The following is a 14,359-nucleotide window of genomic DNA, read 5'->3' on the forward strand; positions in this document are numbered from 1 at the left end:
GTTTTAACCCATGTGACATTTTTCTAAAAGGTATTAACTTCCTTCTAAGAAAATCTCTTAGATAGACCAGGCTCAGTATAGCCTAATTGTAAAATCTTAAACTTAAGCTTGAATTTATATATTTGATGAAAGTATTCTAGATTATTTATTGTGTGTCATTTGCAATCAGTCCCCGTGAATTCAGTGCGACTCGCAACTTTGACCAATCATTGCGGCCTCCTGCTAATAAGCGGCGTCATACATCAGCAAACTTTATATATCATTGCCTGTCAAAATTAACGTGTTAATGCAAATTAATTTTAACGGCACTACATATATATATATATATATATATATATATATATATATATATATATATATATATATGTGTGTGTGTGTGTGTGTATATATATATATATATATATATATATATATATATATATATATATATATATATATATATATATATATATATATATATATATATACAGGGGTTGACATTAACTTTTTTGCTCACCGGCCACCGTGGCTAGTGGTTTTCCAAAGTTACTAGCCACTCAGCATTTTCACTGGCCACAATTTTGCTGTTTGAAAATTACATTGTATATGTTTAAAGTTGACATTGGCATATATAAATTACTTGATTTTGAATCATTTTACTTTATTTAGAAGATTTAAAACCCTTTCAAACTTTCAAATGCAGAATGACCCCCCAAATCTTGTATATCAGCTGGGATGTGCAGGTGGGCAAGGGGTGGGCAATATAATAGATTATAATAGAATATAATAGGCTAATATGAGAAAGGTAATATGACAGGCTATGAGTTATTTTAGTTAGGATATATATATAATTTAAAAAATACCCTAAGCAAATTACAAAAATAATAGTTATTAAAAATAAAATAAAAATTCCGATACTAATACGACACAATGTAATTTATTGAATGTAATTGTCATTGGATACGACTTTCATCGAAAAGAATGTAACAAAATGTGGGCGTGGTCTGTGTTGTGAAATGAAACCACATTAAAAATTCCCTTAAACTGCGTTTGAAACATACAGCAAAGCAGCGACAGAGGAAAACACAGAGCCTGATATTATGCAAACATTTACCAATAATGTGAAAAGCGTTTTAAATCTGTTCAGTGGAAAATCCGCTGTGACGAATCTGTCCTCGTCTAACATCTGCTGTAAATCCAGGTAAAACTAGCTGCGTGCACGCGCCCGTCCCCAGATAACATGATCCCCATTTGATCCGTAACACCGGCGGGAAGAAACAGCTGAATGCAATCTCGTCAGCTTGCTCAGTTTGCTGCCGATTTTAACGAGCAGTTAACTTTAGTAATCTCCAGGTTGCTGTCCATAGATGATAGGTTGCTTGCTTTGGAGTCGAAAAACTGTGTGGAAGATACTAACTTTAAGAAGAGAAGACGAGTGCCTAAGAGAAGACCAGTCCTAAGATTGCGGTAAGACTGTTATCTAAGCTAAAGTAACCTAAAGCAAAGCTTTTTAAGTAGCACAAGCTGAAATTAGCCTTGTAAAAGAACAAATGTAAGTTGCTTTATAAAAGTGTTTTCTTTTTCTGGTCATTTTACAGGAAGCAGTACGCCGTCTTCACAACTTCGTCATAACACTCATTTGTTTTCCAGCTGCATGTAAGACAGAGACAGTACGCAGGAGCTTCAGGTACAAACATCCAGTTCTTGCATCGCAGGCAGAAGCTGTGAAGAGTTCAGCTCGGAGTCGATTGAGAAGAAAGAGGGTAAGATTTATTAGATTAGATCCGTTTTTGGTCAGTGTGACTATTTTTCAGGTGCATTTTACGCAGTACATCGCGCAATACTGATTGTCTTTATTGTTTGTTTTTACAGCTGCTACAAGCAAGAAAGAGTGTGTTAGCTGAGGATGAGGTGGGCCTTTGGAAGTGCGCTACCATAGACCTGATGTCTGATGAGGAAGATGGCATCGTTCGCGCGGTGTCTGGATGGACTGTTCGACCAGCCAGGAGCTCGCCGAGCTCTGTGCCACGCTGCAATCGAGATTAGAGGCGATTCCAAAGAACAGGGCAACGCACAACAGACGTCTGAAAAATGGACTGAAAACAGACAGAATGGCGCTAGTTACCTACAGCTCTGAAGCGGAAAACCGAGACTTCATGGTGCTGTAGGATTTTGGGTTTCTCGTGAGCTTCCCATTGTTGTGTGGGCAGATCTCACACATTTTGCATTTGGTTGTGTGTTTGTGTTTGTTCTAATAAAGCTCTTTCTTTGAATAAACTGCATGTCCCTGGCATATTTTCCTTTCCTCAATAAATGAATGTCCTTGATGGTTATAATAGCGTAGTCCATAGGATAACAATGACATGAATATAAAACATAATAGCATATCACATGAATATGAATATATACAATTAAAAAATATGCAAATCATAATTTTATATATATATGTGTGTAAAATTATTATAATTTGGGGGTTTAAATTTATTAATTTATTACCCAGGTTGACCAATAGTAACAGATCTGCCAACCAATCACGAGTGATATTTCTTGTTTGAATGTAGTAGTTTCAACCAATACTGAGTGAGGAAATTCAAGCCATTCCGGCAAGGCGCCGCCCAGAGCTGCTATTCATATGCTAATTAGAGCCATTAGCACCGGCGCCAGCATGCCTCCGCAAGCTCCACATACGTCATGGTTCGTTTCCGTCAATATGTGGCACAGACGAACGCGACGTTCACAGGCTGTAAACTGACGTTAATTGTCGAAAATCAGGGAGATTTCCGGCCGTTTACGGGGACGAAAATCCCACTTTTCATGCAGTGTTAAAATTAAATCTGATATTGCTCCACTATTTTACACCGCAGGCGTTTTCTCTGGGCCAAAGCTAATTTAAAATTGACTGTGGCAAAATGGTAAACTGTCCTGTGGTCAGACGAATCAAAATCAAAAAAAGTTATTTTTGGAAAACTGGGATGCCATGTCATGCGCACTGAAGAGGACAAGGACAACCCAAGTTATTATCAGCGCTCAGTTCAAAAGCCTGCATCTCTAATGGTATGGGGTTTCATGAGACATAGGCAGCTTACACATCTGGAAAGGCATCATCAATGCTGAAAGGCATATCCAAGTTCTGGAACAACATAATGCTCCCATCCAGATGCCTTCTCTTTCAGGGAAGACCTTGCATTTTCCAAAATGAAAATACCAGACCACATACTGCATCAATTACAACATCATGGCTACGTAGAAGAAGAATCCAGGTACTGAAATGGCCAGGCTGCAGTACAGGGGCTGTATTCACAAAACATTTTATCTTACCACTAAGAGTTCTCCAGCAAGCAGAGGTGTCAAAAGTACTCACATTCATTACTCAAGTAGAAGTATAAATACTTCCACTCCTTACTGTAGAAACGGCTTACTGTATATATGCCACTTTAGCATAGCGATCACTTGAATATACAGCTATGAAGAGTTATCGCGCTAAAAACCTGGCTGTCATGAATGACCGCGTCTGCCTGCTGATCGCTGATTGGCTGAAAGTGCGTGCTGGTCCGCTGGAACCCGCCCAATCTGGCAACACTGTGTGTGATTTGTGCTTTGAATCATGTGCAAGCGCGATGGATCGCGTAGTAACCAATAGGGTGTTGGAATGTTATATGTTTACACTTCTCATCCAACCACAATCAAATTCACACTATCCGGATGACGCAATTTATCTGCATATTTTAAATAAATAAATAAATAAATAAATAAATAAAAGCTGCTATGAAAGAGGAGTAACGAGAACTACCCCTTACTTTTAAACAGTAAGGAGTAGAAAGTACAGATAATTGCGTGAAAATGTAAGGAGTAGAAGTAAAAAGTAGGCAGAAAAATAATAACTCCAGTAAAGTATAGATACCCAAAATTTCTACTTAAGTAAGGTAACGAAGTATTTGTACTTCGTTACTGGACACCTCTGCCAGGCAGTAAAAGTTCTTAGTTATATGTTTTTTTTTCTTTCTTAAAATCTATTCCCAAAGCTGCTGAGAACAACTTTTAATAAGGAATATAGAGAAGTCTTAAGGTGTGTTCGACATCGGCTGCGGCTGGATGCATGCGATCGGCGAGAGTAGCCGAGTGCAGGCGGGGAGGAGCTGCAAACGGAGACGTGAAGTCGGACACCCGTGGTGACGCTTGCACTGCGTTTGCAAACTTTATCACAGCTGAAGTTAAATAAATGCAATATTTCTCAAATACACAGATGTTTCAAATGATATTTTCATCCAATACTTTATATACTGCTTAATAAAGCGTCTATTTGGACAAGATTAAAGTTCAACATATAAAGTTTGATAAACATGACAATATAACATCGCAGCTACATGAAAAGAGGTTTTACTGTTATAAATAAATTATTTGTGAGCATTAGCGTGACATAAGTTTTTAGAATAAACACGAAACGCACGTGATCACTGTCATACGGCGAATCGGCCAATCGTGGATCAGCTGTGTCGTCATCAGAGCTTGTGCAGCCTCCTGCAGTCCCCCATGAGAATCTGCAATGGCTGCATCAGCCGGCTGCTCTCGAATTGCTCTCGCGGTACTTTGTTGACATAAGTCACAGTCACGTGCCGTCGGCGCTGTCTCAAGTCGGACAAAATTTCTAACCGGCAATCACTGCTTTAAGTCAGCCGCCGATCGGTCTGCGCATCGCTAGGTGAAGTCGAACAAGCCTTTAGGCTAAGAGTAAGGGTGGGGTTGACCTTGTTGCTATGGATGATGTCAACACGTTTACTAACTATCATCACATTGATTGGCTGATAGGGGAGGGATCTCTGTCAATGATTTGATTATAGAAATATTTTGTTGAATATATTGCTTTTTAGGTTTCATGTTGCTATTTTCAAATAAAATGTTTAAAATAAGAATGTTGCTATATTCAGATAAAGATTTTAAAAAGTAGGCTAAGTGTCACTAGTATATGTTTTCATACTATAAAAATGTCTGCATCTCAAGAGAAACAATGTATCTAATCACCGTGAGAGTAGGCATACACAGCCGAGAGCCAACTCACCTAACGTTAGTTACCTCCACAGTTTTCTGCATCCCTCTGCCACCCCGTTCCTCACTCTCGGTCAGCGATACAGGGCTAAATTCCGAGTTTGGAGCCCTCGATCGCTTCAGACAGCAAGTCAAATTGTCACATGCCTGTCCTGTCTTGTGTGCACATGTGGGTTTTGTCTGTAGGACCATTTGTGCTTCTGTCATTGTCTGATCCCTTCCACCTTGTTATGTAATTAGTGTTTGATTTTTCCCACCTGTGTTCCCTCGGTCCCTGCCTCATTTGTTCCCCTTTATAAGCTCCTGGGGTTTGTCAATCTTGGTCAGATCGTTGTACTGTCTACGTTTCCTGGGGTCCTCGTGACCCCCTTCTGGTATGTGTTTTGTATGTTATTATTCTGTTTATGTGTTTTTCCCCCTTGTGGGTTTTTGCTTCAAGTTTGTTTTATTTGTTAATAAATATCTCCTTTTTGCACATGAATCATCACACCAGTTTTTCTTTGTATCAACCGTAACACAAATACACTTATACTGGTTTACTTTATTCAATAATTTGTAAGTGTGAACTCTTAAAAACAACTACCACTGGTAATCTGACAATCTGTTTTTGTTATTAAAGATACATTAGTTATCACTATTGCCTTAATGTTGTATTGTGTCTTTGGGTGGATTGCAGTAATAACCATTAGTATTGTTTAGTGATTTGGTGACTTAGGAGTCCTCTTGACTACTCCTAGCGTTTTGTGGATTTAGGAGCTAGTTTTAGTACTAAAATGCTTTGTGAAATACTCTTAAATCAAAAATATAGGAGTAATAAAATTAGGACTGACATGCCCATTATTTTTAAGAGTTTCTCCTAAATTTGAGAATTTTGAGAATTCTCCTCAGTTCATAAAAAGAAGAGGGGATGCCACACAGTGGTAAACATGGACTTGTCCCAACTTCTTTGAGATGTGTTGATGCCATAATTTCAAACTTAAAGACTTATTTTGCCCTTAAAATTATATATTCACAGTTTAATTTTTTTTTACATCTGTGTTGTATTCTGAATAAAATATTAAAGTTTGAAACTTCCACATCATTCAGTTTTTATTCACAATTTGTACAGTTTCAATTTTTTTGGAATCGGTTTTGTACATAATCATTTCAGTTATTACTGAGATAATTTAAACTGTCAAAACTGAGTGGTGCTGTGACACCTGTTGTTTTGTCCCTCATGGTAAGAATGCTATAAAGTCTTGATTACTACAGTCACTCTCTGCCAAGCTTTCGTTTTAAATGGAGTTACATGCCATCTCATCTGTTCCATTAGCTCTAAATATGTTTCTCATGTCAACAAATTAGAAAAGATCCACATAGGAAAAGAAGTATTCATGATAACTTCCCTTTTAAAATTGTTGGAACACTCCTTTAAACATTGTCGTACATGCAAATATTAACTCTAACCTTGAGATTTACTTCACAGTTCAATAATTAACACTTCATTTTTATGTTCAGACTTAGAGTTTTCTAATACAGCTTTTGTGACCAGTTTTAATTTGTTTTATGAGCCGCTAATGTATAGCCCCTCCTTATTTGCTGTTGAAACAATTATGTGAATAATGGCACAGTGTAATGCTGTTAAGAGTCGAAATGGATCTGCATCATACTGAGAACAAACATGCTTTATTGCTTGAGGAGGTTTCAAGTTTCAGTGGCACGATTAATGATTATCTTTTTCTGAAGTTTTCCAGAATTCAATAAGTCATTTTCAGCAGTACAGGCGGAGATTAACTATGAGGTACTGTTTTGACTGCTTTGAAATTGGAAAAAGAAAGAATCCAGATAAATAGAATGTAATACATCATGAAGACAGAAGTGTTATCATGGGAATGACTTCAGCATGGCAACTCAAGAATGTAATCTCAAAGATTAAGAATTGTTCAGAGTCTGTTGAATGCTTGTTTTGAAGCCAACAGAAGTGCAGAAGGTTTTGAATGCAACATCGGGGAATTCAAGTGATGATTTACGGGAATACTGTGCTTAGTTCACAGTAGCAACTGTCTATTTTGAAATCTCATAATTATTTGCTTTGTGTTGTTTACCTGTGGATCTTCTCTAAGGAAAAACCATAATGAAAAACAGAAAATTACAACTGTCATAATAGAACATTTAATGAGCAACATGTTATGTGGGAATTTAAAGGGTTCATATAATGCAATTTTTGTATAAGTTAATATGATTCTTAAGTGTCTAAATGAAAACTTTGTAATATACTTTTATTAGAAAACCGTCTCAGGTTACGTATGTAACCGTGGTTCCCTGAGAGGGAACGAGACTCTGCGTTAAGCACTGCGGGAATGCCTCTGTGTGATTGCGTCATGAAGCACTCGTGGAATCAGTCCAATGGCGTGCACCGATGTCACGGGCAGGTGACAACATTGACCAAGAAACTATATATAGCACCCCAGAACCAAAAAGTGCCAGCTTCTGAAAGGTTGAACAAATCGGTCACAGGTGTGCAGGGAGTATGGCAAGGTGACGCAATGTCTCGTTAGCATGTAACCATGGTTACATACGTAACCTGAGCAGTCCCTTATCGAGGGAACTTGCACTGCGTCAAGCACTGCCGGAACTGAATACTCATGCCGCCATAACTCTCAATATGTGAAATCACAGCGCACACTATGCTACAAGCACCCGAGAACCTGGGGTAGAAGGCACATCCAGGTTATAAAACCTCACAAATGTGTGCGGAGAGGACCATCCTGCCGCATCACACACTTCCTGAAGAGAAACTCCTGCGGAAGAGCAATAGAGGCAGCCATACTCCTAGTAGAGTGGGCTCGGACCTTTTGCTTAGGGTCTGCTTAGATTCAGGCTTTCCCCTTCTTGGGGACCCGAAACAGACAAACAGCTGATCAGACTTATGCCACAGGGCAGCTCTGTGGACGTAAGCATCTAGTGCCCTCACTGGACAGAGCAGATTTAATTTCTCCTGGTCCGGATTCTGAAAAGGAGGCAGAGAAAAGGCCTGCAGCTTTATAGGCCCTGCCACATTAGTGGGAACTTTTGGGACATATCCTTCTTTCGGAAACAAGAAAGCTTTCACCATACCCAGTGCAAACTCAAGAAATGAGGGAGCAACAGGCAATGCTTGTAAATCTCCAACTCTTTTAAGATAAGAAATAGCCAGAAGAAATAATTTCTTTAGCGTAACATACTTTTCTGCCACCTCCTCAATAGGTTCGAAGGGGGTCCCAGGTCGGCACCCTTGAACGTGCCACAGGTCTTAGCCTCAGAGTACCATGAAGGAAGCGGGTTACCCAAGGGTGTCTCCCCACTGATGCACCATCGAGATGAACTTGATAGGCCGATATGGCTGACACATATACCTTTAAGGCTGAAGGGGATAACCCTGATGAGAACTTTACTTGAAGAAAATCTAGCACTGAACTCACTTGGCAGTTAACTGGATTCACTGAATGGCTTGTGCACCATGAAACAAAGACTCTCCATTCTAGGGCATAAAGCCTCTTCTTAGATGGAGCTCTGGAGTGTAATATGTTCTCCACTACCTCAGTAGTCCATGAGCTGGGTCCCCTCTGAGGCCAAGCCCACAGTTTCCACAGCTCCGGGCGCGGGTGCAGGACTGACCCTGACGCCTGGGAGAGAAGGTCCCTCCTGATCGGAATCTCCCAAGGGGGACCCTCGAGAAGAGACACAATGTCTGATAGCCATACTTGGCCCAGCCAGAACGGGGCTATTAACAACAGACGGACCCTGTCCTGGCATACTCTCTCCAGGACTCCCGGTAGCAATGCCAGAGGGGAAAAGGTATACAGACGCAGCCTCGGCTACATCTGCACCATGGCATCCAAACCCAGGGGGGCTGGATGTATGAGGGAGTAAAATAGGGGACAGTGTGTTGTCTCTTGAGACACAAACAGATCCACCTGAGCTTTCCCAAAGTGGTTCCAAATTAGCTCCACCACCTCGGGGTGAAGTCTCCACTCCCTCGGCACCGCTCCCTGCCTCAACAGGGAGTCTCTCCTCTTGTTCAAACGGCCCAGAATATATATTGCTCGCACTGACAATAATTTCCCTTGAGCCCGTAACAAGACTCAACGTTTCAGTTTCCATAATCGGCGTGAGCGCACACCCCCCTGGCGATTTATATACAAGACCACCGTTGTGTTGTCCGTACGGACCAACACATGATGACCCCTGAGGTCTAGGAGAAAGTGCCTGAGTGCCAGGAACACAGCCATCAGCTCCAACTGGTTTATGTGCCAGATAAGTTGATGGCCGCTCCACAGACCCCGGGCCGAGCGACCACTCAAGATCTCCCCCTAGCCGGTGAGGGATGCATCCGTCGTTACCGTTATGCGACGACAAGGAGCCCCCAACACCGGACCCTGGGACAGGAACCAAGGATCCTTCCACATAGCCAAGGCACGAAGGCATCGTAGCGTGACCTTGATCATGCGAAAAGGATTTCCCCTTGGGGAAAATCCCTTGGTTTTTAACCACCACTGCAAGGGTCTCATGTACAGCAGGCCAAAAGTTATCACGTTGGATGCTGCTTCCATCAAACTCAGAAGTCTTTGAAACTGTTTCACAGTGAGTGACTGGTCTAGCTTTATCCGGGATACAGCTACTAGGATCGTTTTCAACCGAACAGGCGTCAGCTGAGCCCTCATAGTCTTTGTATCCCATACTACGCGCAGAAAAGTGATGTTCTGCCATGGAGACAACATGCTTTTCTACAACCTAACTTACCATTTAGTTTAACTTACTAACTTTAGCCGCATTTATTGTGAAGCATTTCAAACTACACTCACTTCTGGAGGGGCAGCAGGAAAACGAAGAGCTGGTACAGATCTGAATCCTTTACCCAGGAGCAGCTTCTTAGCAAAACCTGCTTTATAAGTTACTGACCCTTAGTTATAAAGCGGTCTGGTGAGAAATGCTTTGCGGTTCACGCAAACATAAAAGCATTGATGAAAACAAAAATCAGCCACTGCGTCCTCAGCGGTTCGTATTTAGGAACATCAAAATGACTGCTGTGTTCATTATTACACCCAAGAACAGAACATCACAATCGCTTAGACGCCATTCTGCTCCAGCGTATCAACAATGGCGGACTGTGCTGATGACAGAGCTCGCTTAGGGCGGGTCTGAGGTGAAACGCTGCTGTCAGTCAACAGTCGTGGGAGGTTGTCCGATCGTGTGGCGTCACACGGTCAAATGGCTCGATTTGAGACAGGAGAAACCATATAAGGAGATTTTTAAAAAAAAAACTCTGGATGGATTTTTATCATTATAGGATGGTTGTGTACAGGCACTGCCAACACACATTTCCATACAACCAGCTTGTAAAAGTGCATGTACAATTATATGGCCCTTTTAACATTTCACCATTATAATTTAATTAGCTGTCAGTCGTTCTTGTCGATCACATCATGTTTAGTATTCAACATTAGTTTATCCAACAGATATTTAAAAACTACACATAAAAATGTGAATTTTTCTTAAAAAATGTTGTGACATCTCTGCATAAATGTCTGCCATCATCTTAAGGATCCTATTTAATTTAATTAAATCCTATATAAAAATATCACCTATTTCAAGCAACTCTAAAACAGTTCTCGGATTTGCTACATTCCTTCAAAATCATTTGTCAATATCTTTTCCTTTTTTCCTTTTTTAATTCTAGACAATGAAGACAAAACATCTTGACCTGACCCATATATTTTCCAGAACTTATCAGACATCACCCTGTTTGACATGAGTATCTCATCTTTCAACATATGTTTTATGTAGGTTGAGGTCACGGACATATTTTAACGGACATGTAACACTGGCGCCAGATTGAAAAAAGGTTATGGGGCATGACGAAAGCATTACAAGTGTGCTTAGTTGTATTGAATGTGCACTTATAGTGTACATCAAATCTTACAAATACAGTATATTTAAATGTACTTAACTGCAACTTCATCTTACTTTCAACTTACAAATGTGTAATTACAAATATTTTTGTATTTCAACACATTACATTCTATCGACAAGTTTCCATTGAACTTGCTTTAGATTTTGCTTCACCATAAATGCTTGTTAGTACATTCAGCATACACTTTAACCATATTTCATAGGCGATATAAGTAATTATGAAAATACATGTAGAGTTGCACTTCAGTCCTATATCAGGTGGTCAAAAAGGTCCTCTTAAGGTCAGGTAATTTATTTTAATATAGCTTTAATCTATAATCCATTTTCATGTATTTTCAATAAACATGCAAGTGTCCGATAACATTCAGTTCATGTTAAGTGCTCTTTTTAAATGCTACAGTGTATTTATTTTTTACAAGAGCTAGCCGCAGGTGTTGCATCTAATAAACTAATAAAATAAAATAATGTCTTAATGTCATTATGAGACTTAAACAATGGGAGTCTTTTGTTTGCATTGCTTTATTGACTTTTACATGAGCGCTGTCCATGGTGCTGAATTGTATGAGTTTTGCATGACCAAACTTCCAAGGGATAGTTCACCCAGACATTATTACTCATGCTCTTCCAAACCTGTTTTACTTTATTTCTTCACCTGAACTCAAGAGAAAAGGTTGTCAAAGATGCACTATTTCATATATTCAGCTCATTTTTTTTTTAAATGGATAGTTCACCCAAAAAATAAAATGTGATGTGCATCTGCTTACCCCCGGTGCATCCAAAATGTAGGTGTTTTTGTTTCTTCAGTAGAACACGAATCTGAGAACTGGTACCCCGAGTATTTGGTGGAGTGTGGAGTTTTGGTTCTTCGCCACTGTCACCTTTGTCTTGGCTTGCTCAGTTGGGGGCACTAAAATTTCGATCTAAGTTATTCAACTAAATATACAAATAAAATAAATTTATTAGCTCTTAATTAATTCTACAAACTTTAATACTGATCTACCAACATTGTCGATATATGATAAATTAAAATAAGCTGATAACACAGATAAAGTTTTCTCCAGAACGACTATACAGCCCAATCAAATTTTGTTCCAATATTGTCCTGTTTGACACTGTGAAGCTGCTTTGAAACAATCGTCATTGTAAAACCACGATATAAATAAAGTTGATTGATTGATCGATCGATCTATTTGATTGATTGATATATTTTTGTAGATGCCTCATTCTGCCAATCTGCTAATGAGGAATCTCTCTCTCTCTCTCTCTCTCTCTCTCTCTCTCTCTCTCTCTCTCTCTCTATATATATATATATATATATATATAGTGACGGGGTGAAGAAGTACACAACACAGGAGGGCAGGTGAATTTCCCCGAAGGGTGGATTTATTAACAACAGTGAAGTGCAAAGTGCGTCGAGTGGGGTGCTCCGTGCTCGGTGTGGTCTCTCTTGCGTCCCCGGTGCTCGCGGTGATCTGGATCCGTGCTTAGAGTGAGTGCTGGCCGTCACACGCTGCTCTCTGGAGGGAAAATGGAGACACCAGTTAGCTGAGTCTTCTGGAGACATCTCTCACCTCTCTGGGCGGCGTGCAGGCTTATAACGCCGCCCGCTGATGAGCTGCAGGTGTGACGGCTCAGCCTGTGATGAGCGGGTGCAGGTGTGCCCGCCTTGTTTCCAGGGCGACGCTGAAGAGCGCTCGGGACACTTGTCACAATATATATATATATATATATATATATATATATATATATATATATATATATATATATATATATATATATATATATATATATATTGACCTTACCAGATGGAAGTAATAGCAGATGGGAACACTACATGAGATTCGTCTGGATTTAAGGTTAAAAAAAACAACATAAATACTGCAGGTGTGCCCGCCTTGTTTCCAGGGCGACGCTGATGAGCGCTCGGGACACTTGTCACAATATATATATATATATATATATATATATATATATATATATATATATATATATATATATATATATATATATATATATTGACCTTACCAGATGGAAGTAATAGCAGATGGGAACACTACATGAGATTCGTCTGGATATGAGGTAAAAAAAAACAACATAAATACTGTTCTGTTTCTCACAGAAACCGATTGTGTTTTGTCTTAAGACATCAATGTGTCATCACGAGCAACAGGGTTTTTGTGCATGTTGTCTAAGGATGTTTTTTTTGTTTTACTCTCATAGAGTTGTTACCCATTCACATGCATTATGACTGGCAGACTGCAACGGTTAAAACTCTTAATTTGTGTTCTACTGAAGAAACAGACACATCTTGGATGCACTGGGGGTAAGCAGATAAACATCACATTTTCATTTTGGGGTAAACTATAGTTCAAAGTGCATTAACTAATGTTAACAATATTTAAATAATGCATTAGTAAATGTGGAAATGAACATCAACAAATATATATGAATGCTTTATAAGTGCACTTTGTTATTAGTTAACGTTAACTGATGTAGTCAACTAATGTTAACTAATTACCATTATTCAATTTTTTTACCATGTTATTTTCTAAGACACATTCATACAAGGTAAATGAGTGTCCTAATTGAACTACGGTCTAATTCTGCCTTAATCTAATTCTTGTCTGTGAACCCAGGCCGCAAAGTAACAAAAATACTCAACAGATATGCATAAATTAATAAAACAATTATTGTATAACACTTTTGTGTTACTTCACTTACAACAGGAGTGTCTAATCTTGCTCCTGGAGGGCCACTATACTGTAGAGATTAGCTCCAATCTTAATTAAACATATCCGATCCAGCTAATCAACACAGTCATGGTCTCCGGTTGCCTTTCCTCTTCTTACTTCTATAGATCGCCTTAATCCTATTTTACTACCTTTGGTTATTCCTTGTGCCATTATAAGCCACCCTTTAAATGAAGGGATTATGTTTTTGGGTCTTTGTGTTTCATTTGAGCTTTTAGTTTTTAGCTTTGTCTGGTTTCTTTCTTTTTCCTATTGTTTGAGCTATATTCCAAATGTTTTGAAGCTGTAAAAAAAAAACATTTAAGGGGAAATCTCGCAATTTGAACTATTTTTTACATGTTTGGATGAGAGAAATAATTTAGTATTTAGTGACCTCTGTACATAGTATTAAAAGAGATCTATATAATTTTCTTCTAATTAACCTCTTTAGGACAGTCTTAAGCAAGGACAAGTCCAGATGAGAAGATAAAGAACATGGTGCCCCATGAGAAGTATTAACAGTCTCTAAATTAGAGTGACATATTAAATGACATTGAATCATCCAAAATTACCATGAACTTGTTTTCTTCTCTTGATGGAGAACAACCTTGAACAGTTTTAGCATCTGACAGGAGTCTCATTCATCTTTTAATTTGATACGGTACAAGGTTAATTTT

General features: G+C 39.1%; 1 long non-coding RNA gene across 1 annotated transcript; it reads left to right on the forward strand.

The window, feature by feature from the left end:
- Positions 1-853: 853 nt before the first annotated feature.
- Positions 854-2,124, forward strand: LOC137071754 (uncharacterized). Its single transcript, XR_010904483.1, has 3 exons — positions 854-1,446; positions 1,630-1,742; positions 1,852-2,124. It is a non-coding gene; the product is annotated as an uncharacterized lncRNA (long non-coding RNA).
- The last annotated feature ends 12,235 nt before the right edge of the window (positions 2,125-14,359 follow it).

Source organism: Pseudorasbora parva, chromosome 3, assembly GCF_024679245.1.
Source record: "Pseudorasbora parva isolate DD20220531a chromosome 3, ASM2467924v1, whole genome shotgun sequence".
In the NCBI taxonomy this organism is placed as follows: Eukaryota; Metazoa; Chordata; class Actinopteri; order Cypriniformes; family Gobionidae; genus Pseudorasbora; species Pseudorasbora parva.